Source organism: Musca autumnalis, unplaced genomic scaffold (genome assembly GCF_047663935.1).
Source record: "Musca autumnalis isolate F117 unplaced genomic scaffold, ASM4766393v1 scaffold_5, whole genome shotgun sequence".
NCBI lineage: Eukaryota > Metazoa > Arthropoda > Insecta > Diptera > Muscidae > Musca > Musca autumnalis.
In genome coordinates this window covers 25,639,084-25,650,698 of record NW_027412088.1, presented here as the reverse complement: position 1 = coordinate 25,650,698, position 11,615 = coordinate 25,639,084, and positions in this window count along the sequence as shown.

Sequence of the window (11,615 nt, the reverse complement as noted above, 5' to 3'; positions counted from 1 at the left end):
GTTATCCGGATAATGTTTTCGTATAGAAAATTTCATCCGGATAATGTTTTCGTATAGAAAATGTTATCCGGATAATGTTTTCGTATAGAAAATGTTATCCGGATAATGTTTTCGTATAGAAAATGTTATCCGGATAATGTTTTCGTATAGAAAATGTTATCCGGATAATGTTTTCGTATAGAAAATGTTATCCGGATAATGTTTTCGTATAGAAAATGTTATCCGGATAATGTTTTCGTATAGAAAATGTTATCCGGATAATGTTTTCGTATAGAAAATGTTATCCGGATAATGTTTTCGTATAGAAAATGTTATCCGGATATTGTTTTCGTATAGAAAGTGTCATCCGGATAATGTTATCGTATAGAAAGTGTCATCCGGATAATGTTTTCGTATAGAAAATGTTATCCGGATAATGTTTTCGTATAGAAAATTTTATACGAATAATGCTTTCGTATGGAAAATGTTATCAGGATAATGTTTTCGTATAGAAAATGTTATCCGGATAATGTTTTCGTATAGAAAATGTTATCCGGATAATGTTTTCGTATACCAAATGTTATCCGGATAATGTTTTCGTATAGAAAATGTTATCCGGATAATGTTTTCGTATAGAAAGTGTCATCCGGATAATGTTTACTTATAGAAAATGTTATCCGGATAATGTTTTCGTATAGAAAATGTTATCCGGATAATGTTTTCGTATAGAAAATGTTATCCGGATAATGTTTTCGTATAGAAAATGTTATCCGGATAATGTTTTCGTATAGAAAATGTTATCCGGATAATGTTTTCGTATAGAAAATGTTATCCGAATAATGTTTTCGTATAGAAAATGTTATCCGGATAATGTTTTCGTATAGAAAATGTTATCCGGATAATGTTTTCGTATAGAAAATGTTATCCGGATAATGTTTTCGTATAGAAAATGTTATCCGGATAATGTTTTCGTATAGAAAATGTTATCCGGATAATGTTTTCGTATAGAAAATGTTATCCGGATAATGTTTTCGTATAGAAAATGTTATCCGGATAATGTTTTTAGTATAGAGAATGCTATCCGGATAAAGTTTTCGTATAGAAAATGTTATCCGGATAATGTTTTCCTCTAGAAAATGTTATCCGGATAATGTTTTCGTATAGAAAATGTTATCCGGATAATGTTTTCGTATAGAAAATGTTATCCGGATAATGTTTTCGTATAGAAAATGTTATCCGGATAATGTTTTCGTATAGAAAATGTTATCCGGATAATGTTTTCGTATAGAAAATGTTATCCGGATAATGTTTTCGTATAGAAAATGTTATCCGAATGTTTTCGTATAGAAAATGTAATCCGGATAATGTTTTCGTATAGAAAATGTTATCCGGATGTTTTCGTATAGAAAATGTTATCCGGAAAATGTTTTCGTATAGAAAATGTTATCCGGATAATGTTTTCGTATAGAAAATGTTATCCGGATAATGCTTTCGTATAGAAAATGTTATCCGGATAATGTTTTCGTATAGAAAATGTTATCCGGATAATGTTTTCGTATAGAAAATGTTATCCGGATAATGTTTTTAGTATAGAGAATGCTATCCGGATAATGTTTTTAGTATAGAGAATGCTATCCGGATAATGTTTTTAGTATAGAAAATGTTACCCGGATAAAGTTTTCGTATAGAAAATGTTATCCGGATATTGTTTTCGTATAGAAAGTGTCATCCGGATAATGTTATCGTATAGAAAGTGTCATCCGGATAATGTTTTCGTATAGAAAATGTTATCCGGATAATGTTTTCGTATAGAAAATGTTATCCGGATAATGTTTTCGTATACCAAATGTTATCCGGATAATGTTTTCGTATAGAAAATGTTATCCGGATAATGTTTTCGTATAGAAAGTGTCATCCGGATAATGTTTACTTATAGAAAATGTTATCCGGATAATGTTTTCGTATAGAAAATGTTATCCGGATAATGTTTTCGTATAGAAAATGTTATCCGGATAATGTTTTCGTATAGAAAATGTTATCCGGATAATGTTTTCGTATAGAAAATGTTATCCGGATAATGTTTTCGTATAGAAAATGTTATCCGAATAATGTTTTCGTATAGAAAATGTTATCCGGATAATGTTTTCGTCTAGAAAATGTTATCCGGATAATGTTTTCGTCTAGAAAATGTTATCCGGATAATGTTTTCGTATTAAAAATGTTATCCTGATAATTTTTTCGTATAGAAAATGTTATCCGGTTAATGTTTTCGTATAGAAAATGTTATCCTGATAATTTTTTCGTATAGAAAATGTTATCCGGATAATGTTTTCGTATAGAAAATGTTATCCGGATAATGTTTTCGTATAGAAAATGTTATCCGGATAATGTTTTCGTATAGAAAATGTTATCCGGATAATGTTTTCGTATAGAAAATGTTATCCGGATAATGTTTTCGTATAGAAAATGTTATCCGGATAATGTTTTCGTATAGAAAATGTTATCCGGATAATGTTTTCGTATAGAAAATGTTATCCGGATAATGTTTTTAGTATAGAGAATGCTATCCGGATAAAGTTTTCGTATAGAAAATGTTATCCGGATAATGTTTTCCTCTAGAAAATGTTATCCGGATAATGTTTTCGTATAGAAAATGTTATCCGGATAATGTTTTCGTATAGAAAATGTTATCCGGATAATGTTTTCGTATAGAAAATGTTATCCGGATAATGTTTTCGTATAGAAAATGTAATCCGGATAATGTTTTCGTATAGAAAATGTTATCCGGAAAATGTTTTCGTATAGAAAATGTTATCCGGATAATGTTTTCGTATAGAAAATGTTATCCGGATAATGCTTTCGTATAGAAAATGTTATCCGGATAATGTTTTCGTATAGAAAATGTTATCCGGATAATGTTTTCGTATAGAAAATGTTATCCGGATAATGTTTTTAGTATAGAGAATGCTATCCGGATAATGTTTTTAGTATAGAGAATGCTATCCGGATAATGCTTTTAGTATAGAAAATGTTACCCGGATAAAGTTTTCGTACAGAAAATGTTATCCGGATAATGTTTTCGTATAGAAAATGTTATCCGGATAATGTTTTCGTATAGAAAATGTTATCCGGATAATGTTTTCGTATAGAAAATGTTATCCGGATAATGTTTTCGTATAGAAAATGTTATCCGGATAATGTTTTTGTATAGAAAATGTTATCCGGATAATGTTTTCGTATAGAAAATGTTATCCGGATAATGTTTTCCTATAGAAAATGTTATCCGGATAATGTTTTCGTATAGAAAATGTTATCCGGATAATGTTTTCGTATAGAAAATGTTATCCGGATAATGTTTTCGTATAGAAAATGTTATCCGGATAATTTTTTCGTATAGAAAATGTTATCCGGATAATGTTTTCGTATAGAAAATGTTATCCGGATAATGTTTTCGTATAGAAAATGTTATCCGGATAATGTTTTCGTATAGAAAATGTTATCCGGATAATGTTTTCGTATAGAAAATTTTATCCGGGTAATGTTTTCGTATAAAAAATGTTATCCGGGTAATGTTTTCGTACAGAAAATATTATCCGGGGAATGTTTTCGTATAGAAAATTTTATCCGGATAATGTTTTCGTATAGAAAATGTTATCCGGATAATGTTTTCGTATAGAAAATGTTATCCGGATAATGTTTTCGTATAGAAAATGTTATCCGGATAATGTTTTCGTATAGAAAATGTTATCCGGATAATGTTTTCGTATAGAAAATGTTATCCGGATAATGTTTTCGTATAGAAAATGTTATCCGGATAATGTTTTCGTATAGAAAATGTTATCCGGATAATGTTTTCGTATAGAAAATGTTATCCGGATAATGTTTTCGTATAGAAAATGTTATCCGGATAATGTTTTCGTATAGAAAATGTTATCCGGATAATGTTTTCGTATAGAAAATATTATACGGGTAATGTTTTCTTATATAAAATGTTATCCGGATAATGTTTTCGTATAGAAAATGTTATCCGGATAATGTTTTCGTATAGAGAATGTTATCCGGATAATGTTTTCGTATAGAGAATGTTATCCGGATAATGTTTTCGTATAGAGAATGTTATCCGGATAATGTTTTCGTATAGAGAATGTTATCCGGAAAATATTTTATACGAAACATTATCCGGATAATGTTTTCGTATAGAAAATGTTATCCGGATAATGTTTTCGTATAGAAAATGTTATCCGGATAATGTTTTCGTATAGAAAATGTTATCCGGATAATGTTTTCGTATAGAAAATGTTATCCGGATAATGTTTTCGTATAGAAAATATTATACGGGTAATGTTTTCGTATAGAAAATATTATACGGGTAATGTTTTCGTATATAAAATGTTATCCGGATAATGTTTTCGTATAGAAGATGTTATCCGGATAATGTTTTCGTATAGAGAATGTTATCCGGATAATGTTTTCGTATAGAGAATGTTATCCGGAAAATATTTTATGTAGAAAATATTATCCGGATAATGTTTTTAAATAGAAAATGTTATCCGGATAATGTTTTCGTATAGAAAATGTTATCCGGATAATGTTTTCGTATAGAAAATTTTATCCGGATAATGTTTTTGTATAGAAAATGTTATCCGGATAATGTTTTCGTATAGAAAATGTTATCCGGATAATGTTTTCGTATAGAAAATGTTATCCGGATAATGTTTTCGTATAGAAAATGTTATCCGGATAATGTTTTCGTATAGAAAATGTTATCCGGATAATGTTTTCCTATAGAGAATGTTATCCGGAAAATATTTTATGTAGAAAATATTATCCGGATAATGTTTTTAAATAGAAAATGTTATCCGGGTAATGTTTTATATAGGAAATGTTATTCGGATGATGTTTCTTCATCCGCATAATGTTCTCATACTGAAAATGTTATCCGGATAATATTTTTATAAAGAAAATATTATTCGGATAATGCTTTCATATAGAAAATGTTATCCGTATGATGTTTTCAATTAAAAAATATAGTCCAGATAACGATTTCATATTGAGACTTTAAAGAATAGAAGACCTCCGTAGGTGGCTTCTATAGAATAGAAGACATCCGTAGGAGGCTTCTATAGAATAGAAGACCTCCGTAGGAGGCTTCTATAGAATAGAAGACCTCCGTAGGTGGCTTCTATAGAATAGAAGACCTCCGTAGGTGGCTTCTATAGAATAGAAGACCTCAGTAGGAGGATTGTATAGAATAGAAGACCTCCGTAGGAGGCTTCTATAGAATAGAAGACCTCCGTAGGAGGCTTCTATAGAATAGAAGACCTCCGTAGGAGGCTTCTATAGAATAGAAGACCTCCGTAGGAGGCTTCTATAGAATAGAAGACCTCCGTAGGAGGCTTCTATAGAATAGAAGACCTCCGTAGGAGGCTTCTATAGAATAGAAGACCTCCGTAGGAGGCTTCTATAGAATAGAAGACCTCCGTAGGAGGCTTCTATAGAATAGAAGACCTCCGTAGGAGGCTTCTATAGAATAGAAGACCTCCATAGGAGGCTTCTATAGAATAGAAGAGCTCCGTAGGAGGCTTCTATAGAATAGAAAACCTCCGTAGGAGGCTTCTATAGAATAGAAGACCTCCATAGGAGTCTTCTATAGAATAGAAGACCTCCGTAGGAGGCATCTATAGAATAGAAGACCTCCATAGGAGGCATCTATAGAATAGAAGACCTCCATAGGAGGCTTCTATAAAATAGAAGACCTCCGTAGGAGGCTTCTATAGAATAGAAGACCTCCGTAGGAGACTTCTATAGAATAGAAGACCTCCGTGGGACGCTTCTAGAGAATAGAAGTCCTTTGTAGGAGGCTTCTATAAAATAGAAGTCCTTTGTAGGAGGCTTCTATAGAATAGAAACCTCCGTGGGAGGTTGCGAAAAGTCAAGGTCCATATATGGGGAAGTATGAAATACCCTCTACACCCATATCGGCAAACACCTACCTCGAATAGATCCCACATAAAAGTTCAACAGTTTTACTAAGCGCAGTTTAAAGACTGCTCGAAGATCATTTTGAAATTTTTACCCAAGATACTTCTTTAATGTTGTGTTTACCGTTATATAATGGTTTTCGTGGGCATGTCCACGCTTTCGACATAATGGCTCCAAAAAATCCTAGGATGACAAAGATATTTTGCTCTCGCAAAGCAGGCTGCCTCTTTTTTACTTATTATAATTATATTTTCCTTGCTATTAAACAAATTTCCCGGTAATGATTTCCTGAAGGAAATTTGACACGAACAGTGTTTTTAATAGAATAGAAGATGTGATGCAACGTCAATTTAATGCGTCAATAAAGACCTCACTCTCAGATCAATGACCTTTGTGGGGCTATAGACGTTCTGACTCTTTGTAGAGCAGTGTAGTTTAAAAACACAAACGTGTTGATAAGACTTTTCCATACACCAGGAAAAAAGTGTGTTAAAATGATTGCGAATGATGATAAGATTAGAGATCTGCTCACAACAAATCTTCTTTCTAGAGAGTTAAAAATTTATTATTAAATTATAAATGCAACAATTCTAAAGGAGGTACCAACTGCTTCAACATTTTAACCCAGATATGCCCATTGCTTGATCGTGATCATTTTAAAAGTATTTTTATATTATTTTAGAAGCAAATGTGAAATAATAACATTATGCTTATATGTTTTTTAAAAATTTTTTGAAAAAAGTGGTTTTTGAGGCCACTTTTGGACACAGGGTTTTATCATATAACTGGGAGTTATGGGACACAAAACATTTGACATATAGTCCAAAGACACCTTTTCGGCATCTAGATAACATTTTTTCGTTATAAAACTACCCAATAATTAATCGGTCATAACGCAAATCATTGTAAAAACTAAGCGATATGTGGCAACTTCGATGAACTAGACCTCAAAACTCAAAAATAGTAGCTCAAAATAATGGAATCACATAATATCCCAAGAGCTACAGATGTGTACAGAGTATATCACCAAAATAAACGGTACTTTGATAAACATAACATATCAAATTAGCAAGAATTTTGTGTGTCCTATATATAGGACGTTGGGCATATCTGGGTTAATTACGAAGCACAATTTCAGTAAAAAAATCATTGTTCTTTTTTTAGGTAGCCATACAAAAAATGGTAATTTAGATTAAAAAAATAATAATTTTTAAAGCTAAGCTAAGCCAAACCACTTTAATGTTAGAATAAATTCACATTAGGCAATTTTGTTTGCGGTGATTTGCTGGAGAATGAGAATTAGGGCTAATGGAAATCATCCTCTGAACACCTTCTCTCACCGACAAGCTGAAAATTATCGCAAACAATATTGCTTAATGGTATGTGAAGAAGAGTACTTAAGAATCGAGAGGGCCACTGAATAAAAGCTAATACATATATTTTTTAACGTAGGTTCTAATTCTACTCAGACTGAATTCAAAGTGGCAATATGTTTGGAAATTTATGCATAAACATTCAAATATGTAAATAGAAAATGTGCGCTCTTTGTAAATATCTTTAAATTGACCTATGTGTTATAATGTGACTTCTATTGCAAAGGAAAATAAAAATATCGGCCAACCATTACATAAGATCTAGGCTGAGTCTACAATTTTTGGTAGTACAAGTGATTTTTTGTTCAATGAAAATCTAAAATGCCACATTATAATCAAGTTGATGGGAAATTGGAATTGTGTCGTTACTTTGATACCTACCTTTATTACTTTGATACCTATAGTTTTACTTTTTTCTTCAAAGGGGTTTAATATCCGAAGTGAACACCAAATCGGATATCGCTTCTTTTGTGGTTTTAAGTGGACAATTTCAGTACTAAACATTTTGATAATAATAATTTCACAAAAATCCCAGAAGGGACAAGAGAGGCTTCCATATTTTGTTAGGGTATCTTTGTATCCATATTGCAATAATTGAAATCTTTCATCTTTCCAATATGATATTTCTTAGTATCTACGTAAAGGCAGAATTAAGCAATTAATTAGATATGGTTCTTTAAAGTTCCAAAGTGTTTATCTCATTGCTTTGACTTACACAATATAGACATTCATAGAACGTCTTAAGGTACTGATTTCAACAGTAAAAATTCTTTTCGTGCAAATGTCCATACTTCACTCAAACTTCGGCCACTTTTTTTCTTTAACGGCACCTTGGTAGGAGTTTTTCTACCAACGATACATAACTTTTGATCCGAAAATGTATACTGGGCCTTCAAATGTATACTGGGCCACATTGAACTTTTACGTTGAGTGCAAATTCTACACAATAGAGTTGGTAATTCGTAATCAAGTTTGCAACTGCCCATGAATTCTGACCGAAAGCGGGCTAATAATTGGAGACTTTAGTTTACCCTTTAGTTTAAGGGTATTTGCTTTTGTTCCACAGAGTCAACCCCGTACCATCTGTCCATCAGTAAATGCCATTATGCATAAAAGAATGACCAGCTACTACTATTAGTTATTTTCAATATGATAAAAGAAATATGATCGACTTACCAAATAATTAGGTTGCATGGGTGTTTCCATAGGTATTTCTCAGTAATTCCTTTCAGATGACCTGAACATTGTTCTTCAGATTATAAGAACTTGGGTTTTTAATAATATTTTAGTTTCATGCGGAAATAATATTTTAACCATTAAAACAGTCCACCGAATAGTCACACAGTGGTAAGTGTTAAGGTAGAGAGACGTTCACCGAACTGTCTATGTTCCACTATTTGTAACAGATAAGCACCAAAAAGAATTGAATTCACATTCCAATTGACTTCCCAAGACAAAACACAATGGAAAATCGTATTTTCTTAACCAGAAATATCAATTAAATTCTAATAACATTCGCGACCCGTTTTAAATAACGCAAAATTACATTTCTTACATATTTCTAAAATAATTCAAATAATTCGCAACGAAAAATCACAAAGCATTCGACAAAAGACCGCCAAATTCCAATAAGACGTATACAAATTTGTATTTACAACTCTTTCACTGAACATACCCTTCATAATACAGGGTTGTATTTTGTTACTTGTAAGTTATGTTGTAATTACTCAATGACGTATCGTGCGTAAGAAACCGTCGGAAAACGTATAGAAAAAATATTGCAAATGTCTTGCTCTGTTCCAGAACCTGCAAGAAATACTATTTATATACCATCAATATTTGGTTTGTTCCAGAACTGCAAGAATCTACTAATTTTTACTATTTTTTTTCGATAGCATAAAGGTAAAAAGCTATCGTAGTAAAAAATAGTAGCTTCTTGCAAGTTCTGGAACAGAGCCTTTTATGCTTAGTCCCGGTCCACACTAGCGTGAGTTTCATTAAAAAATTTCATGAAGTTAGGCGTTCTTAAATCGAATTCCTCACTACAGCAATTTTATGATTTTACTCTACTATGGAAGTCAATATAGAGCAGCCAAGATCACTCATAAACGTTAACGTGACTGCAACAACAACATATGTTCTCCTCATTCTCATCTAACGTGGTTCAGCGAAGGAAAGGCTCGCTCAGAGAGACTAATGCACAAAAAATTTTGAGCACCACCGATCTAGAGACGCATAATTTCATGCAATTTTATCAATGAAATCACTCTAGTGTGGACCGGGACTTAGGAGAGTATATACACTTTCATACGGGCAAAATGTACCTCATCGAAATAATGGTTTTAGACCCCAAGTCTGTCTGGCTGGAGCGGAAATAACTGACGAACGGAAGAACCGATTTGGACCACAATTTGGGATTAGTAAGATTTTGTCCAAACTTAGTTTAAGTTCAAAATGAGCCATATCGGTCAACTCCTTCAAGCAACTCCCCCACAAAAGTTCAAAATTTTTTCGAAAAAATAGAACCAGGTAAAATAAACACTACAACAAATACAACTCAACAACAACCACATAGGAATTTGTTTTTGTTTGTAATGTTGGTGTCAAAGATAAATGTAAATAAAATAAGGAAATGTCTATAAATTATTGGAATTTCAAAAACTAATATATTTTCACATTTGATTGAATATTTTGGAAAACATGAATAAAAACTCGTTAGATTTTCAATATGAATGTTTCCATATCATTCCACTAAATGCGTAATTTCTTGCAAAAGTAGAATTCTTGCAAATATGTTTGAGGTCGCTAAAAATTCATTGAAAAATGAGAAGATGTTTCAATCTCTCGTTTTTGAAATCAAAAAACACATGTTTATTAGGGCTTTATTTTTTTTCAAATTTATCAAAATACCACACCATATTAACAAATGTTGTACCGCCTCTATAAGCGGTGTTTTAGTGTGCGGCACGTCGTTCTGACTTGAAGAAGTCTTTATGGGAAACAGATTTTTTCTGATGAATATATTTTTTCTTCAAAGAATATATATCCCTAATATACATCGAACATAGAAATAAATATATCAAATGTCGTATGGAATTTGACACTAACATTACAGGCCATTTCAGTTTCGGTTACCTTTTATTGTTCTACCATGCTCTCGAAGGGAGTAACTGGTTTGGTCCATACTTTGCACATCGTGAAATTTTTACCATACATAGATGTGGTTCCAATATGGGCTCTATAGATCCACTCTTTCGGGTATCTCCCACACAACATTTCGAATAGGTTCAGTTTAATACCTGCTCTTTGACATATCGGATAGGTGCAGTTTAATGCCTGCACTTTGATTTTTTCTTGGAACAACTTGTATTCGCTGCCCCCATTACGACGGTGCAAGTTTTCTTTCAGGGGCAAGTCCATACTTCCTGAAAAAATCGCCCTATAGTTCTAAAAAAGCTGCGACGATGTCTATAAAAAGAGATATGTATGTATCATGGTTCAATTATTAGAAGGTTGGGCAGGTTCATGAAATTATAAAAAAACAACTCTGATGCCGGTTTGCTTATAACTTCAAATGACTAATAACAAATGCAACAGGTTTTGTTTATTTGAAATATTGTCAAATACATGATACAATGATACAAGGTAACCTCACGTTCACAGCTCACAGAGTTGTATTCGCCTTGCCGTCCCTTCATTGACAGAATGATTTTGACAAACTTTGTATGTATGTATATGTTAAAATATACATGTCAGGTTTATTTACATTTTAAATTCCAAATCAATTTAATTAATTTTTTTTAATTTAAAATTTTCAGACAGATTGTACGTCTAGCTGGCTAGAGAAAATTTCTCAAACGGATCAGCCGATGTGGTCCAAATGTTGGTCCGCGTAATATTTTTTCCAATCATTGATCAATTTCACATTAGCTGCCGTGACATAAAGCATGCATTTTGTTGCGGATTTATAATTATACAGAGGTTAAAACATCTGGTTCCAGCTTCACATAAAGGCTAAATGTGTATACCCTCAGCCTTTAGGCTGAGGAACAAGCGTTTTTGGACAAAATACTTTTCAGACGATTTGAAGTTGATTTGTCCATGTCCGTCCGTCTGTCTGGCTGGTCCGCACGAAAACTCTTGAACGGATTGGTTAAAATTTTGAGAATCGTAATATTTTGTCTTCGTTAAGACAGATGAACCATATCGGCCCACTTATTCCGGTACCACTACAACAAAATCTCAGACATTTTAGTCCAAAAAGAGCATTTCTTTCTTGTT